At 33.1% G+C, this 13,427-nt stretch overlaps 1 long non-coding RNA gene across 1 annotated transcript; it reads left to right on the top strand.

The window, feature by feature from the left end:
* Positions 1–4,714: 4,714 nt before the first annotated feature.
* Positions 4,715–9,186, top strand: LOC144353836 (uncharacterized). The gene is made up of 4 exons (XR_013420879.1): positions 4,715–4,788; positions 6,177–6,259; positions 8,493–8,548; positions 9,058–9,186. It is a non-coding gene; the product is annotated as an uncharacterized LOC144353836 (long non-coding RNA).
* Positions 9,187–13,427: the final 4,241 nt, after the last annotated feature.

Here is a 13,427-nt window from a genome sequence, read left to right on the forward strand (position 1 = left end):
AATGAAGGTCAAAACAGCGGCGAATACCCACATCCTTCTACACACATACTTCCCACCCCGGGAGACAACCATACGTCAGGTTGCCAGCTATCTGTGCAGTATGTGACGATTGGTCTTTATTTGTAATTCAATATTTTTGTCATTAGCAGATAACAGCTGAAAATATTGAAAAACAAAACCTTCGCAAACAAAATCAGAAGCGTTAAAAATTAGTGACATACACAGATCTTGGGCATAATTCATGTAATTCAGTCTATCGCGTACACTAAAAATTCGGCTGATCTGCACTGGCTCGGAAGATGAATTCTGATTGGCTAAAAAAAACAAAAAAACTTGTGGCGTTGAATGCACGTTCATTGTCAGTATTGTTATGCAAATTCAAACTAGCTAATCATTTACAACCTTCCGAGCCAGTGCAGATTATCCCTAAAAATTAAAAATATGTCACATATATTTCTGGAAACAAAAAATCAAACAATATCTGATCAGTCTGCACATTCAATAGACTGATTTGAAAAAAAACTAATGGCTATACTCTACTCTATGTATAAAGCACTTAGTAGGATGCTCCAAGCAAGGTATTATCGCTATACAATTCAGACAATTGTTGAGGTATTTTCTCGAGTCTGTTGTAGAACTATGGCGGTATTGTTTTTCATTTTCAGTTGCCTAGCAATATGGAAACAACGTTGTTAATAGACACGCGATGTATATGTACGCTGAATGGCTCCGGTCGGTTAAACCAACATTTTAAAAAAGGTTGTAACATTGTCAAATCGGTATATATTAGGTAGATGTATATATTCTTACACAATTGTTGCACGTTATTCGAGTTGTTGCTAAAAGAATACAGATCACATATATTATATTATTCATGCCGACTAAATGAAAATCCCATAAAATAAACAACTGTCTCGTATTATAAATAGAATATTCTACTTTGATGTTGGTTCTTAAATTTTCCCACCCAAATATTCTAATGTGATTCAAAACGTGTGAATCTATGTTTACCACAACCTGGAACCTAGAGGTGAGATTTCACAAATATTGTTCTGTAAAAAGATTTTGTACTTTTAAACGTTCCTGTCCTCGAACAGAAATATAAGTTGTACATAGAAAACGTCTGTTTATGCTTGTAGCTTTTATAATACTACAATATGTGTTTCCAATCTGGTATTTGCAGAGAAAAAGAGCGTTGTTACTGAAAATAAGACGCGCCACAGGGTTTAACCACATTCACTGTGTTGGTGCATACTCGTGTTTATGTCCGATAATGAATGCCCATTGCACGACATATCACTATATATGCATAAATATATTTGATAAATAATATTAATGTCTACTATTTGGACTCGTTACCTAATTCTAAACAAATACATTCTGAGTAAAACATACTTTTATTGGATAACTAAGCGTGAACCTATGTAGTTATATGAGGTAATTTGGATCACGTTTTGCAGATACTAAAATGGTCACTTACTTTACAAATCAAACAAATTACAATTATAGATCACGATGTTGCCTTCTTTGTTCTGAATGAAAAGATGTAAATAATTTGCAACTGATATTGATTAACTAGAAACAAGCAGGTACGATGCACAAAAAAGATGGAGCTGTTTTAGACAAAAAATAAGGCGGCAATAAGTTTTATTATTGCTGTAATTGTTGCTTTAGTCAAAAAGAAAGATTGCATGCCTCAAAATGGACAACAAATGCAATTGGACAATAGAATAATTACAAGATATATGAGAAGTTTTTAACGTTGTTATTGTCTGAAGACAGAAATGAATTAAAATCTCTTGCAGCCTTTCCTTTTCATTCACTTAAATTACGTTATGAAATTTATAAACACAGTGTGTGACATTACTGTTTTTGTTACTTTATATTTTATTTATAGTTTATGTATTTTAGGCCGCAGGCCTTTGATTGTAATAAAGACCTTATTTGTGTTTAAAAACAATAATTATAAAATGTTTTGTATGTTTTCCAATATTTTGGGGGCACACCTCTCGATGAAACCAAATTATTTTAACTATATGTTTCCCAAAGCTGTTGTGTATTTAAGATTATTATAATTTGTCTACTCAAAAATTATAATGTTTACCTGAAAAAGTCCATTTACCAAATTATCCAAAGATCTTGTTATGTATTTCAAAAAGCTGTAGAATGCCAAGTTTGTAGAATTCCACACCAATAACAATATTTCCTTGGTTAGCTAACCTGAAACATTAGAATTCAACAAACATAGATTCATCTATCAAGACATATATCACTGGCAATTAAACGTGTCTGACTATTCTATTGTACGCGACCTATTTTTGCCTAGTGTCACAGTGTAAGGCCTGCTTATTGCAATTGAGAGGGCATTCCACAGAAATCACACTGAACAGAGGTTCTTTCACTGCTAGAATGGGGTAGACAATACAATAGTACTGGAAATTAATACACATACACCGAAATATCGAGTTTAAGTTCCTGGCTTTAATGCCTCTCAAAATATTTACACAGATGATTCAACAGGTGAATGTAGTTACTGATATAAATTCTCCTGATATATTTCTGGAAACAAAAAATCAAACGATACCTGCTCAGTCTACACATGCAATAGCCTGATTTGAAAAAAAAAACTAGTGGCTATACTCTACTCTATGTATGAAGCACTTAGTAGGATGCTCCAAGCAAGGTATTATATAATTCAGACAATTGTTGAGGTGTGCGACCTCTGGGCAAATTTTTCGCGAGTCTGTTGTAGAACTATGGCGGTACTGTTTTTCATCTTCAGTTGCCTGGCAATATGGAAATACTCTAAAAATAACAGTGCTCCCTTGCTTCCAGTTACTTCACACCATTCAATTATTTCACTTATGAAACGAATGTTATCTGTAATACGCCTGCCCTTAATGAAGGCAGACTGATCTTCGTGGATAATAAATGGTATCACTTGTCTTTCAATCTAGCAGTTATACAATGGCTTGCCAACTTATAATTAGTATTTAGTAGTGAAATGGGTCTCCAATTCATGATATGTAGTACATCTTTCCCAGGCTTTGGTAATAGAGTAATCCCTGCTTGTTTTGGGGGTTACAGAGAGATACATATTTGGACTGCTCTTAAGTGCTTAAAGTAGCTCATCTTTAGTAATCTCCATTTCGCAAATACGCGATTGTTCTTGATTTAGAGCTGGAATATGCTATATTTCAAGAAATTGGCAATTTACATTGTTTTCAGGGATTGTTTTGGAGTTCAGGGGTTCATGGAATTCTTATATCACTTTTTAAATCTTTTCCGAATCTGTGATATCCGAACCCCCTTGTTTGTCAATGGACTTTTTTTATAATTGTTTTTTCTAAACTGAGAAAGTATTTGTTATTATTTTCCTCATGTTGGTACCAATTTACTCGTGATCGAATCATAGACCACTGTGTTTGTTGTGCAACTAATATCCCTAGTTCATTTTTAATCTTTTCATATTCTATTGAAATATCATTATCGAGTGTTTCATCGATGTGTTCTTCCAATTTCTTGGTTAGACTATTCTCTTTGATGTACAAATTCCTTTGCCTAATTTTGCTGAAAATAATACCTGAAGATATTCAAAAGTCTGTGGAGCATTGTATTTTAAAAGAAAACATTCTACCAAAATAAAAGCATTGTTTTCTTCCAAATAAGCTTCATCGATTATTGGGCTGTTATTTAACTCCAAAATCCCGGCACTCTTTCTGGATCGGGTTTTTCAAAACTTATGGTGATCATGCTATGGCCAGTACGAATGCTTGGTGCGATGTTACAGTTTTTGACCGCGTTAAGTAAACGTTCTGGAACCAAATTGATAATCTGGAACCTGAATTTCTGCGCCTCCAAGTGAATCGAAAATTTGATGGGTTAAGTTTTCCATATAGGTCAGCTAATTTTAAAGCATCCATCAAATTGTAAATCGTTCTTCTAGCAGGCCCTTTATTATCAAGTCTACTCGCATGTTTATCAATAATCTGGTCTAAGATTACGTTAGTCTCCTGCAATAAAACAGTTTGAGTGAGAGAAGTTAAAATTAATTTTATATTTAGGCTCAGTGAAAAACACTTCCTGGTCTCTAGTAGTGCTTGTGTTCATGAACTTGTACTTCCATATGCGATATTTGTAATAAGATCTACTGGTTGTTATGTTAATTCAAACTTTCTCTATAGTTTACTATGATTGTGTTTTTGTACATCCTACATTCAAATATTTATTTTTCATGTTGTACCACATTTTTCAGGTATTTGAGGTATTAAATTTAAAATAATCACATCACTTATTGTGAGTTATAAATTACCGTTATGATGTTAATATGATATCATAGCTTTTACCATATCACAGGATTATGTAAATCAGACCTCCATTCGAGTGTACATTCACATCAAAACAAACTTGTTTTAACTGAATTTAACAACACCACTGAATTCCTCACTGCTTCGTATAGTTTTTAAAGGAGATCCGGGATGTAATTATATGTTCAGCTTCGTCTGACACTTCATTTTGCCAAAATCTTTTCCCCCCATGTAATACGAGGCAGTGTGAAAATTCATTATTTTTAAATAACATTGCATGTTTTTCTAAATAATATACACCTGGATCACTCGATAAATGTGAAGCACCGCTGCTGACCTCATTTCCATTTTAGCTGGTAGATCTCAGGACTTATGCAAATAATGAAAGATAAATATATATATATATTTAGAAAATGCCGAGCTCCAAATAATTTTACCACCATTTTGAACGACTGTTGAGGAATATCAAACACGCACTGTGGTAAGTTACAATTTGTCATGATTCAACTAGCTCATTGTTGAGATAATAAACAAATAATTTGCATTGTATTCGTTAAATTTCTGTTAAAAGAAATCATTTTTATAAAAGCGACACGCTTCATGAAACGCAGTCGACTGAACAAAAATAATAATTACGGTTTGGCCCATAAAGGCCTTATTAACAAATGATGTTTTTGCAATTTTAACCTTTATAGAAATGTACACGCTATCTGAAAACTTGATACAAAATATAGCAAGACTTCATTTTTATTGCTGATTCAAAGTCCTATCAATGGCATATACATCTCTCCTCTAATTATACTTGCCATTATCTGTAGTACATATGTAGACTGTTTTGTCCTCTTTCGTCAACACTATTAAATCAAGGGTTTTGTAGAAAACGACTGGCCTTAATAATAAAGAATTTATTTGGGTATATGGGTGTGATTAAATACTACTTGTCTAGAGATGATCTAAATTGGCGCTTGTGTGAGGTAAACATCAAGTTCAATACACTATGATTATGACTCACAATGCTATATAACAGTTGCTACAAGTAGAACAAGATTCGCTCACTGTTTTCGAAGCTCCTGACATAACTCCATGTATACCATGGAGGCAATGTAGCTTTCTTTTCATTTGACGGTGTAGCGTAATGTGCTTGTCACTTTTTTATTTTATTTTGTATTAGACTCTTTTTTTTGGAAACTTTGTAGTCCGATTATTATGTGTTCTAGAACTTGCAAATTTTCCTATACTATTTCTAACTTTACTTTTTACTTTTCCAACTTTGTTTTTAGAGGTCACCTTCTCATTAACATTCTACTTGTAACTGCTCTATCATGTTCAATCATTCTTTCCTCGAATTGTACCTCAGTCTGTCACATTTTCTAAGTATTTGAGTTAATGTCAATAAAAGTTAAATACACCATTATTATGTATTTACGATGCCAGAGCTTTAAAATATCACTCAACAATACAAACCAGTCCTCTATTTGTAATTAATTAACTTCACCAAAAACCTACTCAATTAAGCTAAACTTGTATAACTCTTGTGTCGTTGATTTATAACAACAATACTGAATCCCTATAGCTTCATACCGGTGTATAGGAGGTTCCTGACGTGATAATTTGTCCAGCTTCCCTTCTTCCTTACATCTTACCATAGACGCATAATCTCTTATCCATAGTTTCATTGTTGTTTCAATATCAGGGCATTAACAGGAATGTTTTCAATGGTTGTCATTACTTGTGTGCTCAATTATTAATTTTGTAATAACAATTAAAAAATATTTTTTTAAATCATTCGATTTATGATTAATACCAATTATACAAATTGTATGTAATTGATATGAAAAAAATAATATATCATGTTGTCTTTCAATTCAGATAAGCTCAGTATGAATGCCACGTTTTTCATTGTTACTCTGGTTCTCGGAAGTATGGTTCTGCTGAACCCAGCATGTGCAAAGGTTAGTATTTTGAAAATTGATTGTGGAAAGCTATTGTACAACAATTTGTAACATATATTTGCAACATATATTTGCAACAAAACAAAACGTAAACAGAGAATGAACGACAAGATTGTATAGGGTACAACACGCTTAACATGTATATTTTAACAACCAATTGAGTTGCAGTACAAGTAAAAAATATGCAAAATAAATGATAATTATTCAAACGAGGACAGCCGTATTAGACACAACATTCGTTGTATATATAACGTGGATGGTGGTATATCTTCCATCTGAATGCCAAGTTCAATCAGAGTGTAGCAACTAACACGAGTTTTTTTCTGTAGTAGTTTATAGCCCGATTTCTTCTTTTCAGTGCTCGAGCGCTGGGGACTTGAATCATTGTTCTCTTACAGCATATTTTCAGATCTCTAGTAGCTATTGGTGATGGCTTGTTACCTGCTTTCATTTATAGAAACGCAATCCTTACAATACGTTGTTCCATTACAAATCGCCGGTATGACAAATGTCTCACTAGCGGTGCAGTCACGTCGATTAATGTTCCTTTGCAAAACAAGCACTACTATCTGAAAAATATTCCGCTCTAAAGGTCACTGTATGTGTGTCACAAGGTAAATCATACGGTGAGGTATTATGGTGTGGTAGAATCGCCAAACGTCATACAGAAATGCAATGGCCTAAATAAAGTACAGTCACCGACCATGTGGTTGGGTTCTTTACCCCAAAATACACAATGTAAATAATGTAAAGATATATTGATATTGGTATATGATCATACACAGTAATGCCAGGGTAGAACTTTGGGATAGAACACGCACATCCGCAACAAACATGGACGCACTTCAAGAAACACAAGTATATGTGGGTCGACGAAATATTTAATATAGAATAATCTAAAATAATATTTGTAATGTAAATCAAGTTTGACCACAACTAATTAAAGCAACAATTACATTATCAATTAAACGCAAATAACCATGGTTAATGCCCTAAAAAACATACTCAGTAACGCCATGCGACAAGTTAATTTATTCAGGAAGGTTTCATTTTCGGATGGGTTAGTCACACCCATTAAAGTGTCAAATACAGCGCCATCTCTGGCCAAACTAATTAAACCTAATTAAAACTAAAAATATACACTCCAACAATTAAAGTTAAGTTACTGAGAAATGACCCTGTGACAATGTGCTTCAGTGGAAAACGCTTTTATTTTCTCGTAATGGTCGCCGATTTCTCATTTCTTTCGTGTTCTGCTTGATGTTTTTGGCTATTGATTTACGTCACTCTGCTTCTCGATTTTCCACGTCTTAATGTCTAGGCTTAACAACAACTCATCCACCAGGGTTCCTTTTATACATTAGAGTTTGACGCCCAAATCATCTGAATATTCTCTCCTCCATTCACGCTTCCTCGGGATAACAATATTCTGCTAGTGCTGACGTTCACCGTCATATTTATTTGTTCACTACATATGTTTTTTAGTTGGTTACTAAGTTTATCGCATTCTTGAGTCAAGTATTGAGTACGAAACTAATGTAAACTTACACACGAGTTCATGATAAATCTACTTATAAATAATTGGTCCAGGGTGTCATACACTTCTGATTCCGCGTAGTTAAATCAAGGCTTGGTGTACCAGCATAAGAAAACCAATGTTACGAATGAAACACAGATCGTAGCGACAATTTTACTGTTTAAATAAATTTTTGCTGTTTGAAATACCTCTTGTCAATCATCTTTTTTAGACTAAACTCATTCTAAATAGCAGAACATACCTTAAATTCTCATCGATATTTTATTTATTTTTAAGTGTATAACATAAGACTTCACGCTTGTCTTGACATATATTCAACTCGTTTCCACTTTAACATGTATTCGGTTTGTATAAACGTACTCTTTTATTAACAAGGCGAGGATAGATTTACAACCATGGTCTTGAAACACCATGTATAAGGACAACATTGTAGTCTATAAAATCATTGGTAATTTCCTGGATAATCAATGATGTAAATGATACATTCGATATATGCTAATTGGAGAATAAATTCATAACCCATGACCATGAACAAAGGATGCGATTATATTTTGGGTACCCATGACTCTTAATTATTGTTTGTTTTGTTTTGTTTAAAACATGCCTCCCTACCTTACAACCTTTTTTTACAGTGCCAAGACTTCGGAACGTTGGGTTCATTGTATAACTAATTTTTTTTCAATGTTTGTGCTACAGCCACATGGGCAACTGGATGACCATAAGTCTTTTGCAAGTCTTAGAGTTTTACGAAGGTAAGCGTTACTTCCATGCGTATGAATGCGTAAGACTTTTACATAATGTTAATTACCTAATTTTACAACATAAATTCCGAATTTCGAGGAGCATACTGCATGTTTCAAAACTTTTTTTTAAATAATTTTATAAACCCTGATGGTAACAGGTATGTAAATAGAGTATGTATCTCATTCACATAACTAATTTTGAAATATATAATGGAAAAACCATGTCTGACAATAATTAACGTACCTAATATAGGGCGCCATTAATGCATAAACTTTACTTGAAAGTAAACTATGAAAACCAAAGAATGTATATACACTAAAAATGTGAGTGACATAACAACTTCTTAACAACAGCATTTTATTTATTTACAACATAATGTTATTAGTCATATTATAATAATGTTGCTAGGGATATATTGACACTTATTTATATTATGAAAAGAACTGAAAATTATATTCGTTGTTTACGCCATATTGTGATTATGTATGCTATCACTATTTTTTTTATTTTTTTATAGCGTTGAAAAACGGCAATCATTTGACTGTTGTCCTAGGATGTTCGCGCATCTTTGTCCACCTGATGCATCAATCTGTTTTTGAGAAAATAAAGTGTATGCAATTGTAACCTATGTAGTTTCAAAATACAATATAGCACTCTGAGTATATTAAATCTGCTAATTTTGTTGTTTCTTAACATTTAAGCCAGAATTAATGATAATATTTAAATGTTGACGATTTGTTTGAATAATGACAATAGAATAAATTTACCTTGAATAACAATATCTAAATCTACCTTATATTTTCCGTACCATTTGACTGTACCATTCGCATATATTTTCTATTTGAAACTTATTGTGTCCTTCTAGCCGTAAGTTTTCAATTAACGTCGTAAGAAGTATTGAACAGGCCACCACCGGCCATTTTCTCGTGTTGGCAACTGTTCAAAAGGAACGATTCCGTTTTCGGCTTCACGCTCGCGTGCACATTTCTCGTTTCCTTAATTTCCACCATAAAAGAGAAATATTTAGGAAACTATAATATAGACAGGGTATGACACAGTGTGTTCCATTTTCGGACACACCGCGTCCTAGACTCCTCGTCTAAGAACAAAACTATGGATCACATGGAGAACGAAGTTCCCAGTTACGCGAACATCAATCTGTACAATTAATATTTATGACGTTTTCGCCGACACAATGCAACGATCGATCGAGCCTCCTCAGATCCGCCCTTGTCTTTATATGCGCCCTTTAGCAATATAAACTATTTTACTTTTACTTGTAGCTGTCGGTAGCGGGGGAGGGGGGTTTATAAATATATACATGTTTTAATTTGTTTTCATAGTCAAGTAGTCACCAAAATATGAAACAGTCAATGACATTTCTTAAAGCGGGAGGGTCGTAACCTGCGCACGCGCGGGAGTGCCTATCGATGATAACAACACACGCAAAAAAGGCAAAGGCTCATGGGTAGAGGCTTTTTCGTAAACATTAACACTGATGAGCCTTTAATTTTCCAGTAAGTCCCTATATCTGTTCCTAATTTTACAAACCAATATATTTTGCCAACTACTCGGAGATTCCAGTGGCAGTGATTCGGATTTTTTTTCTTCAAAATGTCGGTGATTGTAAATTTGAGTGTTACCTAAAAAGTATAATAATCAGGCATTTCAAAAAATAAATAATTACCAAAGTAATTCATTAAAATTATAGAAGTGAAGCTATCATGAAATAAAAAAGCAGTATATTAGCCGAGATAGCTCCGCTGTTAGCACTGCACATTTAAAGAACTGAAGATATCACAAAATAAACATTTCTGAGGTACCTGTATGTACAATATAAAAGCAATCAGCCGTGCGAGTAGAAAATACAAGTCTTTATTGATAATAATAATTAATCAAATTCGAGAATCCAAGGTCTATCCAAGATGCCTATATAACAAACATCAACGCAATTGTAGTTTGTAGAAAAAGAGAAAAGTTTAAACTTGACAAGGTCGACAGCAGAGCTAAAATTAAAAGAAAACCACACAAGGTACCAATCCAACACGACACGACATAACAAGGTTCAACGATATCTGTACATACTCTATCATAACCAATAATTGCAGAAATGCCTGATTTTCATGGAATTTCATCTTGAATGGGCTCAAACAAAAATAGATGCATATATTGTATGATGTCTGAACATGATCGGTAAAAACATGTCAGAGATTTAGTTCTGCAACAGTATTCATTTGGAATCCAAGCATATCAGGAAAAAAATGAGGTGCATCAAGGTCGCATAATGACTGATGTTTGTACACAGTTTAAACAAAATCCGTCTATACATGACTGAGGATCTAGTTCCAGAAAAGCAGATATACTCGATTCCAGAAATGGTCATCATTCCACAATATTGAATCGGACTGTGAAACAAATGGGCATGAATGTGTATTTTTAAAAGGTATGATGTATGTATGTGTGAAGTTTGAATGTGATCTATCGAGTGTGTCCGAGATGCACATCAAAACACAAGCTCTCATTTTCTGATTTAGTCCAAACAAAAGGTCTTAAAATGATGTACATAATGAAGCAATTATGTTCAATGGGCATATCAAGTTTGTATGTTTGTAACTATTTCACACCTAAATCGTATGGCCATGTATGACTGAGATCCAGTTTTGGAATGACAATTTTGGAATTTGAAGAATGGGCGGAGTATTTGTGTAAATCACAGCACAGAGTAGCGACTCACCACACTATCATCTGATAAAACTTATTTGTAGTGCTGGTTGATGGATAAACACACGCGTATTCACCAGTTCTACAAATGACTGACCATTTGCAGTTATACACATAAATAGTTTTCAAAAACAACAGACATGTTACCATTCTTAGTAACATTAGTTCTGAATAAACTTTAGTCATTATTAGTTATTGTCATTACACCAATAATAATTGTTAAATGATAAAAACACTGCTTAATGTTTGAGCACATGCTTACTGATAACATTTAGCGTGTACATTGCCACATTTACCATACCATATCAATGATATTTTACACTAATTGTCAATACTGTAAAATGTATACACCATAGTAAAGGACGGTGTATCAAACATATGTTGTACTTACTCTATGGATTAAAAACTTCTGTTTCACAGAATAATCGCACTTAGTTTGCAGTTGTGTCATCACAGTAAAAAAGCTTACAAATGATATGTAATAAAGTGGAGTAATTAGGTTAATATCAGAGAGAACACTGTAAAGACGAAAAAATTAAATTAAGAACCTGGTTTCAACAAAAATGTACTGAATTAGATGGCCAGGAAAGGAAAGGCAGAGGACATACCTGATAGAGGCCATCATGGTTTTATTGTTTTGGTGAAATGAAAATTCAGGTAATTTGATACTTACAGCAATTATTACTTGCTGTACTTGCTTTACGTGCATGTCAATCAATATATGCCTGTGCTTAAACAATTAAGTTTATCTGGGGAAAAAAAATCAACAGCGCAGCTGAAAAGTGAATATACAACATGAATATATGAAGTATCAAATATCAAAGAATTTAAGCTGGACATTTTTGAGATAAAAATGGAATTGTTGACGGACAGGCTATAACGACAATCACAACGAAGCTAAAAAAAATGAAGATATCAAATAGTTTTACAGAATATTAGGTAGTCTATTAAAGTGTTGTTTAAGATACATTTTAAAGAATTCAAAATGGCTACACCTATTTATATACAAACACTAACATTTATATGAGATGGATTTGAACATAATTTATAACAATGTAATATTATGTTTTTTATTAATAATATATCAATTTAGGGTGAAGTACAATTGAGAAAATTTGAAATTTAGTGGTTTTGAAATTGCTGGTCTAGTTGATCTTGGAGACCTTCATCCAAATGTAATGGCTTTGCCTACTGGTTTGTGGCAATAACACACACAAACAAGTTATTGTTGATGTAATAGTCCATAACTATATTTGGAAGCATTTGCATTTGAAATGAATAATGCAAGACAAATTGTACAAGACATGTAACGCATACAAGAAGACAATACATCAGACAAAAATAATGCATTTTTGTGATCTGAAACAGTTTTTCAAGTTGGCATTAAGCTCTACATGTATGAACACGTGCATGTTTTCTAATTAGCAAGAATTGTGGGTCATATTGTATGACAAATTAAACAGTATATAAAATTAAACTACAACAAACAAAGTGTCATTTTCGATCCTTATTAATTTTTGTTTTGATAGTTTTCCAGGTAATGCTGAAGCGGCATCTCACATACTGCATATGAGTTTTATGTGATGTGAAGGTTTTTTTTCGCATTTGTCTATTGGCCATCAGCAGAAATTGATCGGACTACATTATACAACACGGGAAGCAGTTTTTACTTTACTATTCACAATTATAATGTTTATATGTCTGTGTGTGATGGGGCCCAGATTAATCGGTCATTTGTGCTGGGTAGCAATCAATGACAATTTTACGATTAGAACTCTTTGATCCATCAGCAAGTATATAGAACACTATAATTCATACCTACAATTAATGGTTCTTGGAAATAGATATAAACAGTCTTGTGTATAACATTGCTACAAACATCGGCATAAATGTGTCTGTGATAAAAACGGGAAACAATATGATACCTGATTTATCATAGGTTACAAGAACATTACATTTTTTTAATAATTATAAGAATGCATGAAATTGTAAAAAAATATATAACTGGGATTTGATTTTGACTATGTTGATTTATATGTAGAAACTGCTTATTTACTGAAAATCTGATTTAAAAACCAAGTGAATATGATATATCCAAATTGTGAAATAAAATACAATAGCAAAAATAATACTTTCACAGCATGTTTTGGCATACATCTAAGTGTA

This window comes from Saccoglossus kowalevskii, chromosome 12 (assembly GCF_978046115.1).
Source record: "Saccoglossus kowalevskii chromosome 12, keSacKowa6.1, whole genome shotgun sequence".
Classification (NCBI taxonomy): domain Eukaryota; kingdom Metazoa; phylum Hemichordata; class Enteropneusta; family Harrimaniidae; genus Saccoglossus; species Saccoglossus kowalevskii.